Source organism: Theropithecus gelada, chromosome 15 (assembly GCF_003255815.1).
Source record: "Theropithecus gelada isolate Dixy chromosome 15, Tgel_1.0, whole genome shotgun sequence".
Taxonomy (NCBI): Eukaryota; Metazoa; Chordata; class Mammalia; order Primates; family Cercopithecidae; genus Theropithecus; species Theropithecus gelada.
The window spans coordinates 49029208-49039492 of NC_037683.1; the positions used below are offsets into that span (position 1 = coordinate 49029208).

Sequence of the window (10285 nt, forward strand, 5' to 3'; positions counted from 1 at the left end):
ACTCTGGACCCCATCTTGTTAGACTGGTGGGAATTCACTTAATTTTTTTAGTGGACTTTCTCATTCTAGGTTGGTAAAAAGGAGGTCTCACACAGCTTTAGGACATTGGAGTGGAAGCCCCAGGCATTGGTTCTCAGTCTATTCTGATTACTACTGAGCCGTCTTGCACTGCACCTTCCGGTCCTAGCTGTGTCTGTGCCAGGCATGGCGTGTGCAGCATTTTGGCTTAACTGGGAACCTCTCAGCGATTCCTCCTGGACCAGTGAGAGGGCTGTGGTCTTATCTACTTGCAGGCTTCTGGGAATCTTGTCTTGGTTTTAGGGAATATACTCACTGTTCCTTCGTATTCCCTCAGAGAATCTTTTCTCCCTCAGGACATTTGGCAAATCTCCAACTGCTTTAGATTTTGGAGCCAACAATCAGGAAGGGAAGCGTTGCAGCAACTTCTGCTTTCTGCTCTGCCATAAACCTCCACAAGGAAGGAAGCACAGAGCCTGTTACTGCTTGAGAGAGAAAAAAGAAAAGAAGGAAACAGGTTGGACAGGGTGTGGTAGCTCGTTCCTGTAATCCTGCCACTTTGAGCGGCTGAGGAGGGAGGGTTGCTAGAGTTCAGGAGTTCAAGACCAGACTAGACAATGTAGTGAGCCCCTGTCTTTAAAAAAAAAAAAAAAAAAGGAAAGAAAAGGAGGAAACACAAATTTATATTATGTAATGTTATGCTAATTTATTGCTTCTGGAATTCTATGTTTTACATTAAAAAAAATAGGTCCCACTATATAGTTACTTTTGTTTCCTTTTTGAGATGGAGTTTCACCCTTGTTGCCTGGGTTGGAGTGCAATGGCACGATCTCGGCTCACTGCAACCTCTGCCTCCCGGGTTCAAGCAATTCTGCTACCTCAGCCTCTGGAGTAGCTGGGATTACATGCGCCATCACGCCTGGTCAAGTTTTTGTATTTTTAGTAGAGATGGGATTTCTCCGTGTTGGTCAAATTGGTCTTGAACTCCCGACCTCAGGTGATCCACCCTCCTCAGCCTCCCAGAGTGCTGGGATTACAGGCGTGAGCCACTGGCCCGGCTATTGTTTCTTTTTATTCAAACTTGATCTATGAGATTCTATCCAAGATGGGTGTTGTAAGGATATTTCTTGGGTATTCTCACTTCTGGATGCTTTTAGGATCTCCTTTCTAACTGGAGCTGGAGGCTGGTTCGCTGCTCAGCGATGGCACAGCCTGAGAGAAATGTGTAGGCCGTGAAGCCTTGGTCAGGCCTGGTGGGACGTTTGGCACAGCCATTTTTGTTTGAGGAAATGACTGTGCTAGGAGTCAGACTTGCTGCCACCAGGCTTTTTCCTCATGCTCCTGCCTGCTTTTTCAGGGAAGGAAATGCCCTGTCTCCTGCCCAGCCTCTTCTGGGCGTTGCTGTTGCTGTCTCAGGGCTGAGCCTTGCCGCACTGGGAAGATGTGCCTCCTGCTTCCACTGCTGCTGCTCTGGTTTGAAGCTTATGCCCTGAGCCCCCAGCCCTCCTACCTTCCTAGGCTCTTAGATCCACTGCTCTAAAGTTCCTCCAAGGGAGAGTGGATGTTGAGGGGATTCAGGTTCTCCTCTACGTCCTTCCCACCAAACACACTAATTTTCTATGAGAAGTGAGTTGGACATTGGCTTTTGCCCCCTTTCTTCATTTTGGCTACCAATATCATTATCCCTAGAATAATTTTTTGGCTCATGAATGGTACCTTTCCTTAATTTCAAGCACTAGTGAGATTTGTCCCAGTTTTATATTTCCTTAGTTTTCCAGACACCTATGCTCAGATCTCCATCTGTTTTTTGAGTTGAACATCTTTTCCCACCACTCTCCTCCACCAGTTGTCTGTTGCCTTTAATTAACATCTAAATAGATAACACATTCTTCTTTAATTATAATATGGAAATGTCTACGAACAAAGCAGATACTTTTTTTTTTTTTTCCTGCAAATGCCTAGGAAAGAGTGGTTCCAGTCAAGTTCATCTGAAGTTTTAGGCAGCTGCATCTACACAGCCCCGGGGCATGGAGGTCAGTGTCTGGGGACAGAGGTAAATACCCGCAATCTGTGCATCCCTTTGATTTTCCTTTTTTAGTGCCTGATTAATCATCTGGTGCTGAGGGACAGTTCTCGTTTCTTTAAATTATTCTGGTTTGATTTGGATTTTATACATCACCTACAGCCTCCTGAAATGTCAGTGACTTGGATGGCCGTAGCTTCAGAAAACTTTTCTTTGAGAATTTGGGTCCCTTTGAGCTCCCCCTCAGTCTGGGAGGCAAACATCCAATGAACACAGTGCAGAAGAGGAAGCCTGCAGATCCTGCGTGGCAGAGGAGCTACAAGGGCAGGGCTCCACATCTCTGTGCCTGACTGATGTAGCCCACCGCCCTAGGTCACTGGGCCACCTGAAAGCTGAGTATCCTTTTTAAAAGAATTTTTGGAACTTTTATTTTGAAATAATTTTAGACTTAAAGAAAAATTGCAAAAATTAAATAGAGTTCCTTTATACCCTTCACCCTGCTACCTCTGTTAACATCTTACATAATCAGGAAATTAACATTGACAGGAAATTAACCAGGAAACAAAACCAGGAAATTTAACATTCGAACAATGCTCGTAACTAAATTGCAGACCTTATTCACATTTCCCCAACTTTCCCCTAATGTCCTGTTCTTGAACATCCTTTTAAAAATGATTTTTAATGCATCACAAATATTCACAAGTGATTTGCATCGGATCTGTAGTCATACCTGGAGGCCCAAATAGTGGGTTATATTAATTTTGAGTTATATGTTTGATAGTTTGTGTGTTAATTTTGAAATCACAGACAAGCTCAGTGCCAAGCTTGTAGTCTTGGCCGAATGAACATTGACTATGGCCCTATGCTTCACACTGTGATTTCAAAGACGAGCTAGATGGAGTCTCTGGAGTCAGCATTAAAACCTCTAGGGAAAATCATGTTCTTATGTTGGTAGTTCCAAAGATAAGCTGTAAGGAGCACAGTTGGAGCATTTGCTCTCTAGAGATCACATGTTGTAAGGAAATATTGCTTTTCTGAAAATTAGAAATTAGAAAAATCCTGTCAGCCAGTAACCTTTTAACAAATGGTGGAAACTAGACCGGGACTGGGAGGAGAGGTACCGGGAATTAGGAAATGAAGCCTTGGCTGGCCTCCTCACCACACCTGGAAATATATCCCTTTCAGAGTAAATTAATGGTACCCCTACATTTATGGAATGAGAATAGTACTGGTATTTGGATAACACTCTATAACCAGTGGTTTTCCATACAGCATGTCATTAAAAATCCTCCTCTCAAAACCTGATCAGGGTGGTCTGGTGTGCAGAGTGAAATAAAGCATCTTCACTGGCTCTGTTTCTTTCCAGGCTTAGAGATGGCGTGGATCCAGAGGCCCCCTGTGAGTGCAGTCAGTGGGAGCCCTTCAACATGCCCTAAATGGCGTCTGCTTCAGACAACTCTCATGCCTATGCTGGCAGAACTGGAATCCTCTCCACCAGGTATGGCCTTGCCCAGGGATTCTCTAAGTCCTATGTTTACCTGTGCTGTGCAGTTTAAATGTTCTGTTAGTGAAAGAATGATCCACTGATAGAAATGAAGTAGAGAAAGGTGAAAATTTAGGAATTTCACCACAAGGCTAAACTACTTCCAAACATTCAGAGAACCTTGGATGAGCAGTCAAAGTCCAGGGCAAGCACAGAAAATGTTGTGAACTGGTTTCACTCTTTATTATCCTTTGTTATGAAGATGATGTATTAGTAACAGTGTTATAGGTAGTTAGGCATGAGTGGGGCAGGAGAGAGCTCTCCCTCCACCCACTAGAAATGTCGGGTGATGGTTTGGCAATTATTGCATTGCTTCTCTAAAACTGGCAGCACCAAGGAGAGGCCATTTCCTGATGGTTCACACCTGTTAACATCAAAATGCTAATTGAATGCCGGCCCCAGGGAGAAGCAACTTCCTGGGCATGCGTGTTAAGAGACGAAAATGGTGCAATATGATCTTCTGGGGGCACCCTCCACTGGAAAAGGAAGAAAGCCTCAGATGGGCAAGTGTACAACCCCCTAAACTCACTGTGTGTGCTCAATTCCAAAGAGTAAGGAAAGCACGGGCATGCGGAAAGACCACCCTAAGGGAAGAATCCTGGGAAAGAGGTGAGCCTATAAAGTCCCAGGATCAAGGTCAAAGGCCCCTTTTGCTGTCTTCTTTTGGTCTCATTTCTCTCTTGTACCTTCAGTGCCTGCTTGGGTCTCTTTCAAGCTGATTTTCCTCTCTTTCCTGTTCTAAAACCTTTTAAATAAACTTCCACTCCTTCTCTGAAACTTGTCTTGGTCTCTTTTCTGCTTTATGTCCCTCAGTTGAATTTTGGACCCATACAGATATGCTGCCAGTAACTTGGGGTAACTTGGATCTCTTCCACTGGTAACAGTGGTAATTGTAATCAATGATAAGTGCTTCCTCTGTGGTTTACTTGAATTATTTCCTTTAATTCTGACTGATTTAATTTTAATTATGATTTAATCTATAAATCTATAAAATTTAATTCTGATTTAATATATAAATAGGCAATAATACAGATGAAGCTTAAAAAGTTGGGCAACTAGATTGAGGTCAAGTAGCCAATAAGTGCACAGCAGAGCCTTGATTCACATCCAGGCATCTTGGCTAACAGCTGCCATCTTAACCATAGACCATACTGGGACACAAGTAATCCTAACATCATTCTGTTTGATTTGACCTTCAGCATTCTCTCTTCTGATTTGTTTAACACTCAAGGCCTGGTTTTCTTATTACCTAAAAACATATGCTGTTTGAACTTTTGTTTCGTATTTCTTTGTAAAATGAGGTAATTCTGTTGGTCAGTCTGTAAGCTCCTTTCTAGGGCTAAAATTCTACAGTCCTGCAATTCTTTTTTCTGTTGCCCAGGCTGGAGTGCAGTGGTGCCATCTTTGTTCACTGCAACCTCTGCCTCCTGGGTTCAAGTGATTCTCCCACCTCAGCCTCCCGAGTAGCTGGGATTACAGGTGCCCACCACAATGCCCAGCTAATTTTGTATTTTTAGTAGAGATAGGGTTTCACCATGTTGGCCAGGCTGGTCTCGAACTCCTGAGCACAAGTGATCTGCCTGCCTTGGCCTCCCAAAGTGCTGGCATTACAGGCATGAGCCACCGCACCCGGCCAGTCCTGCAATTCTTGATATCACTCTTTAAGTGTTGGATATCTTTAACATTGCTACTGAAAACATGCAACAAACAAATTTTAGGCTTGCAAAAATAAATAAATCTGGATGGACCCAACAGAATGTTACCCAGGGTTATTTCTGGGTGAAAGGATGATGGTTATTTTAAAAATGATTATATTTCTTTTTTCTTTTTTTTGAGACGGAGTCTTGCTCTGTTGCCCAGGCTGGAGTGCAATGGGGCTATCTCGGCTCACTGCAACCTCTGCCTGCCAGGTTCAAGTGATTCTCCTGCCTCAGCATCTCAAGTAGCTGGGACTACAGGCGCCTGCCACCACACCTGGCTAATTTTTGTATTTTTAGTAGAGATGGGGTTTCACCGTGTTAGCCAGGATGGTCTTGATCTCCTGACCTCGTGATCTGCCCGCCTCAGCCTCCCAAAGAGCTGGGATTACAGGCATGAGCCACCGCGCCCGGCCCAGTTGAGCCTTTTAAAAAAGCCAAGCATTTGGCTGGGCGCAGTAGCTCACGTCTGTAATCCCAGCCTTTGGGAGGCCGAGGCGGGTGGATCACAAGGTCAAGAGATCGAGATCATCCTGGCCAACCATGGTGAAACCCCATCTCTACTGAAAATACAAAAATTAGCTGGGCAGGGTGGCGTGTGCCTGTAGTCCCAGCTACTCCGGAGACTGAGGCAGGAGAATCGCTTGAACCCAGGAGGCGGTGGTTTCACCATGTTGGCCACGCTGGTCTCGAACTCCTGATCTCAGGCAATCCGCCCACCTCGGCTTCCTAAAGTGCTGGGATTACAGGCGTGAGCCACTGTGCCCGGCCTATATTTATTTTTGGCTTGTCTTTGTTTTCCAGTTTTTCTCCAACATAAATATTTGTATAATAAAGAAATATTAAAGTTTAAGAAGTTGTGATCCTTTATTGTGGGCTGGTAGCCTACATTCAGTCCTTGACTTTGTTAAGGAACAAAAGAATGAAGTAGTCCCCTATAAATAAGATAAAAATATTAAAAATTTTCATTGTGGTAAACAAAACCAAACCTAGCATCTTAACTATTTTTAAGTGTACAGTACAGTACTGTTAAGTATATTCATATTGTTGTGCAGCTAATCCCCAGAACTCTTTTCTTCTTGCAAAACTGAATCTCTACCCATTGAACAACTCCCCATTTCCTCCTCCCCTTCAGCCCCTGGTGATATGGACAGGACACAGGGAAGTACTAAGGAGAAGAGGGCGGTTCCTTGGCAAAGGCCCCACCCTCAATCGTGGAGACCTGTGACCCTAAGTGGGAACAGGCATTTCTGTTTTTGCGCCCCAAAAGTTGTCTTTTGGCCTGCCATGCCCCCCATCCTATATCCATATAAACCCCGAACCCCAGGCTTCAGAAGCAGATGAGCAGGTGAGGAGACAAGGAAATAAGGAGACAAGCAGATGAATGGCGGAAGAACACAGCAGAGAGAGAAGAGGAGGAACATATGAACACTGAGAGGAGTTTGGCTAAGCGTGGTCAGAGGGGAGTGCAGCTGCTGGATGGCCAGACTCCAGGGAAAGATCATCTTCCAACTTCATCCCCTTTGTAGCTCCCCATCCATCCCTCTCAGAGCACCTCCACGGCTCAATAAAACCCCGCATTCATCCCTTAAGCCTGTGTGTGACCTGATTCTTCCAGGGACGCTGGGCAAGAGCTTGAGATACAGAAAGCTGTCACACTGGCCCTCTGCCCTTGCAAAAAGGTAGAGTCCATTGATCTGGTTAACACTCAGGCTGTCCACAGACGGCAGGGCTAAAAGGGCACACTGTAACACATGCCCACATGGGCTCCTGCACCTGTCCATCTACGTGCTTCCCCTCCCTTTAGGGGTTTGAGCAGCGGCAGCGACTGAACAGCTAAGCCACACCCCTGCTGCATGTCCTGCAAAGGGGAACAGAGAACTCTCCTGTTTCGTCGGCAGCCACCATTCTATTTTCTGTCTCTCTGACTTTGACTACTTTAGATACCTCATTTAAATGGAATTGCACAGTATTGTCTTTTTGTGACTGGCTTAACTTAGCATAATGTCCTCAAGGTTCATCTGTGTTGCAGCATGTGTCAGAATTTTTTTCCAGTTTAAGACTGAATAATATTCTAGTGTATGTGTATACCACATTTTGTTTATCCATTCACCTGCCGATGAATAGGGTTGCTTCTACTTTTTGGCCATTGTGAATACTACTACTTAAAGGATTTTTCTTTTTTTTTAAATTGGGGCTGGTACCTGATGCAGGGAAAAAAAGGAAGTAAATATCTATGTACAGTAAGTCCTCACTTAACATCATTCATAGGCTCTGGAAACTGTGACTTTAAGTAAGATGACCTATAATACAATCATTTTTTTCAACTTTTATTTTAGATTTAGGAGGGTACGTGAGCAGGTTTGTTACATGAGTAAATTGTGTGATGCTGGGGTTTGGTGTACAAGTAATTTTGTCACCCAGATCGTGAGCATAGTACCCAATAGTAGTTTTTCCACCTTCACACTCGTCCCACCCTCCACCCTCAAGTATGGCCAGGTGTCTGTTGTTCCTGTCTTTATGTCCATATGTACTCAACGTTGAGCTCCCACTCGTAAGTGAGAACATGCAGTATTTGATTTTCTGTTCCTGCATTAGTTCACTTAGGATAATGGCCTCCAAGTGTATCCATGTTACTACAAAGGACATGACTTCATTGTAATTTATGGCTGTATAGTATTCCATGGTGTATATGTACTACAGTTTTCTTTTATCCAGTTGACTGTAGGTGGGGACCTAATTTGATTCTATGTCTTTGCTATTGTGAATAGTGCAGGAATGAATGTATCAGTGCATGTGTCTTTTTGGTGGAATGACTTATATTCCTTTGGGTATATACCCAGTAATGGAATTGCTGGGTTGATTTCATATACCCTTCATATACCCTTCACCCAGCTTCACCTTATGGTAATTCTGTTTTCAGTTCTTTGAGAAATTCCCAAACTGTTTTTCACAGAGGCTGAACTAGTTTACATTCCCACCACCAGTGGATAAGCCGTCTCCTTTTTCCAAAATCTTGCCAACATCTATTATTAACCAAACCAATTTTACCATAGGCTAATTGATATAAACAAGAGTCAAGTTCCTATGGCATATTTCTGGTCACAAAAACATCACTGAACTTCTAAATAAAGACTCCAAACACTTTTAATATTACACATTGAAATATGAAAGTGGACTGTACATATACTTAAGAAAAATTAATGAAAACAAGTCAGATAACCACCTGCTTATTCCAGTTCAGGGTGCAGGTGGCCAGAGCCTCTCCCCGCAGCTCTGAGTGCTAGGTGGGAAGCAACTCTGGAGTTCGCCATCCCATTGCAAGGCAGAGTCACACGCACCCACGCTCACTCACACTGGGACCAGTTAGACACCTGATGTACCTAATGTGTACAGCTTTGGGATATGGGAGAAAGCCAGAGTACCTGACGAAAACCCACGCAGACATGGGGAGAACATGCAGACTGCACAGAGACAGTAGCTCTGACTGGGAACTCATCAACATCATAATGAAATGATGTTGAACGGAGCGATGTTATTTGAGGACCTGCTGTAGTTTGCCTGAGCACGCTGGCTCTTGGGAATCTTCACATCAAATTCATTTAAATGACAGCTGGGTCTTTGGTAATGCCAGGCCCCCATGGTTGGTGTCAGTGCTCACTATGTGTGAAATCATAACATCCCTGTCAAATGGCAAGAGTTTGCACAGGAAATGAGTAAGTGCATAAAAACAGAACTGAACAATTTTTTTGGGCCAGACGTGGTGGCTCATGCCTGTAATCCCAGCACTTCGGGAGGCTGAGGCAGGCACATCACCTGAGGTCAGGAGTTCGAGATCAGCCTGGGCAACGTGGTAAAACCCCATCTCTACTAAAATACAAAAATCAGGCCAGGTGTGGTGGCTCATGCCTGTAGTCCCAGCACTTTGGGAGACCAAGGTGGGTGTATTGCTTGAGGTCAGGGGTTCGAGACCAGCCTGGCCAACATGGTGAAACCCCATCTGTACTAAAAATACAAAAAAAAAAAAAAAAAAAAAAATAGCTGGGCGTGGTGGCAGGTCCCTGTAATCCCAGCTACTAGGGAGGCTGAGGCAAGAGACTCACTTGAACCGGGGAGGTGGAGGTTGCAGTGAGCCGAGATTGCGCCATTGCACTCCAGCCTGGTGACAGAGAGAAACTCCATCTCAAAAAAAAAAAAAAGTTAGCCAGGAGAGGTGGCATGTGCCTGTAGTCCCAGCTACTCGAGAGGCTGAGGTAGGAGAATCACTTGAACCTGGGAGGCAGAGGTTGCAATGAACCAAGATTTCACCACTGCACTTTAGCCTGGGTGACAGAGCGAGACTCCGTCTCCAAAAAAAAAAAAAAAAAAGAAAAGAAAAGAAAAGAAAAACTTTTTTGAAATAGCTTAATCAGATATTTAAAATTATAAAATTATAAAAGAGATTATAGGCTATGATTACACTATGTCCAAATGTTGTTGTTGGAAAATCAGGTTCTTGTCACACGACTGGGATGATTTAGGCACATGGACACATTGTAGGGTGTGTAGGGCAGGGTTCGTTGGGTGAAAAGGAAGAAAAAAAGGGAAACAGACTCTCAGCAAAGTGAGAATCCTGCTAGATTGAATTCCCGGTTACCACACAAGAACAGGAACGGCCAGGCTCCTCCCCCTGCAAACAGCTGAAACTTCCCGAGGCCCCACCCCATCCTCCCAGTGCACAGGTGGGTTGGAGATTCTCCAGGGAGCCCTTTTTAGTTGGCTGTCTCAATATCCTATAAATTCCATGAAAAATGTTGTTGCACCAGTATTCTCCTTATGTAAGAAAAGCATAGACTGAAATGGGAGGTATTCTCTGCCACAAATACTAAAACCTTTTTTATTTTTAAATAATTTTAGATTTACAGACGAGTTGTAGAGATGGTACAGCGTTTTCATATACCCTTCACCCAGCTTCACCTTATGTTAACGTCTTATGTAATCATGGTACATTGTCAAAACTGGGAA

At 44.1% G+C, this 10285-nt stretch overlaps 1 pseudogene; it reads right to left on the reverse strand.

Moving 5' to 3' along the window:
- Positions 1-2052: 2052 nt before the first annotated feature.
- On the reverse strand, positions 2053-2379 carry LOC112607712 (annotated as a pseudogene).
- Positions 2380-10285: the final 7906 nt, after the last annotated feature.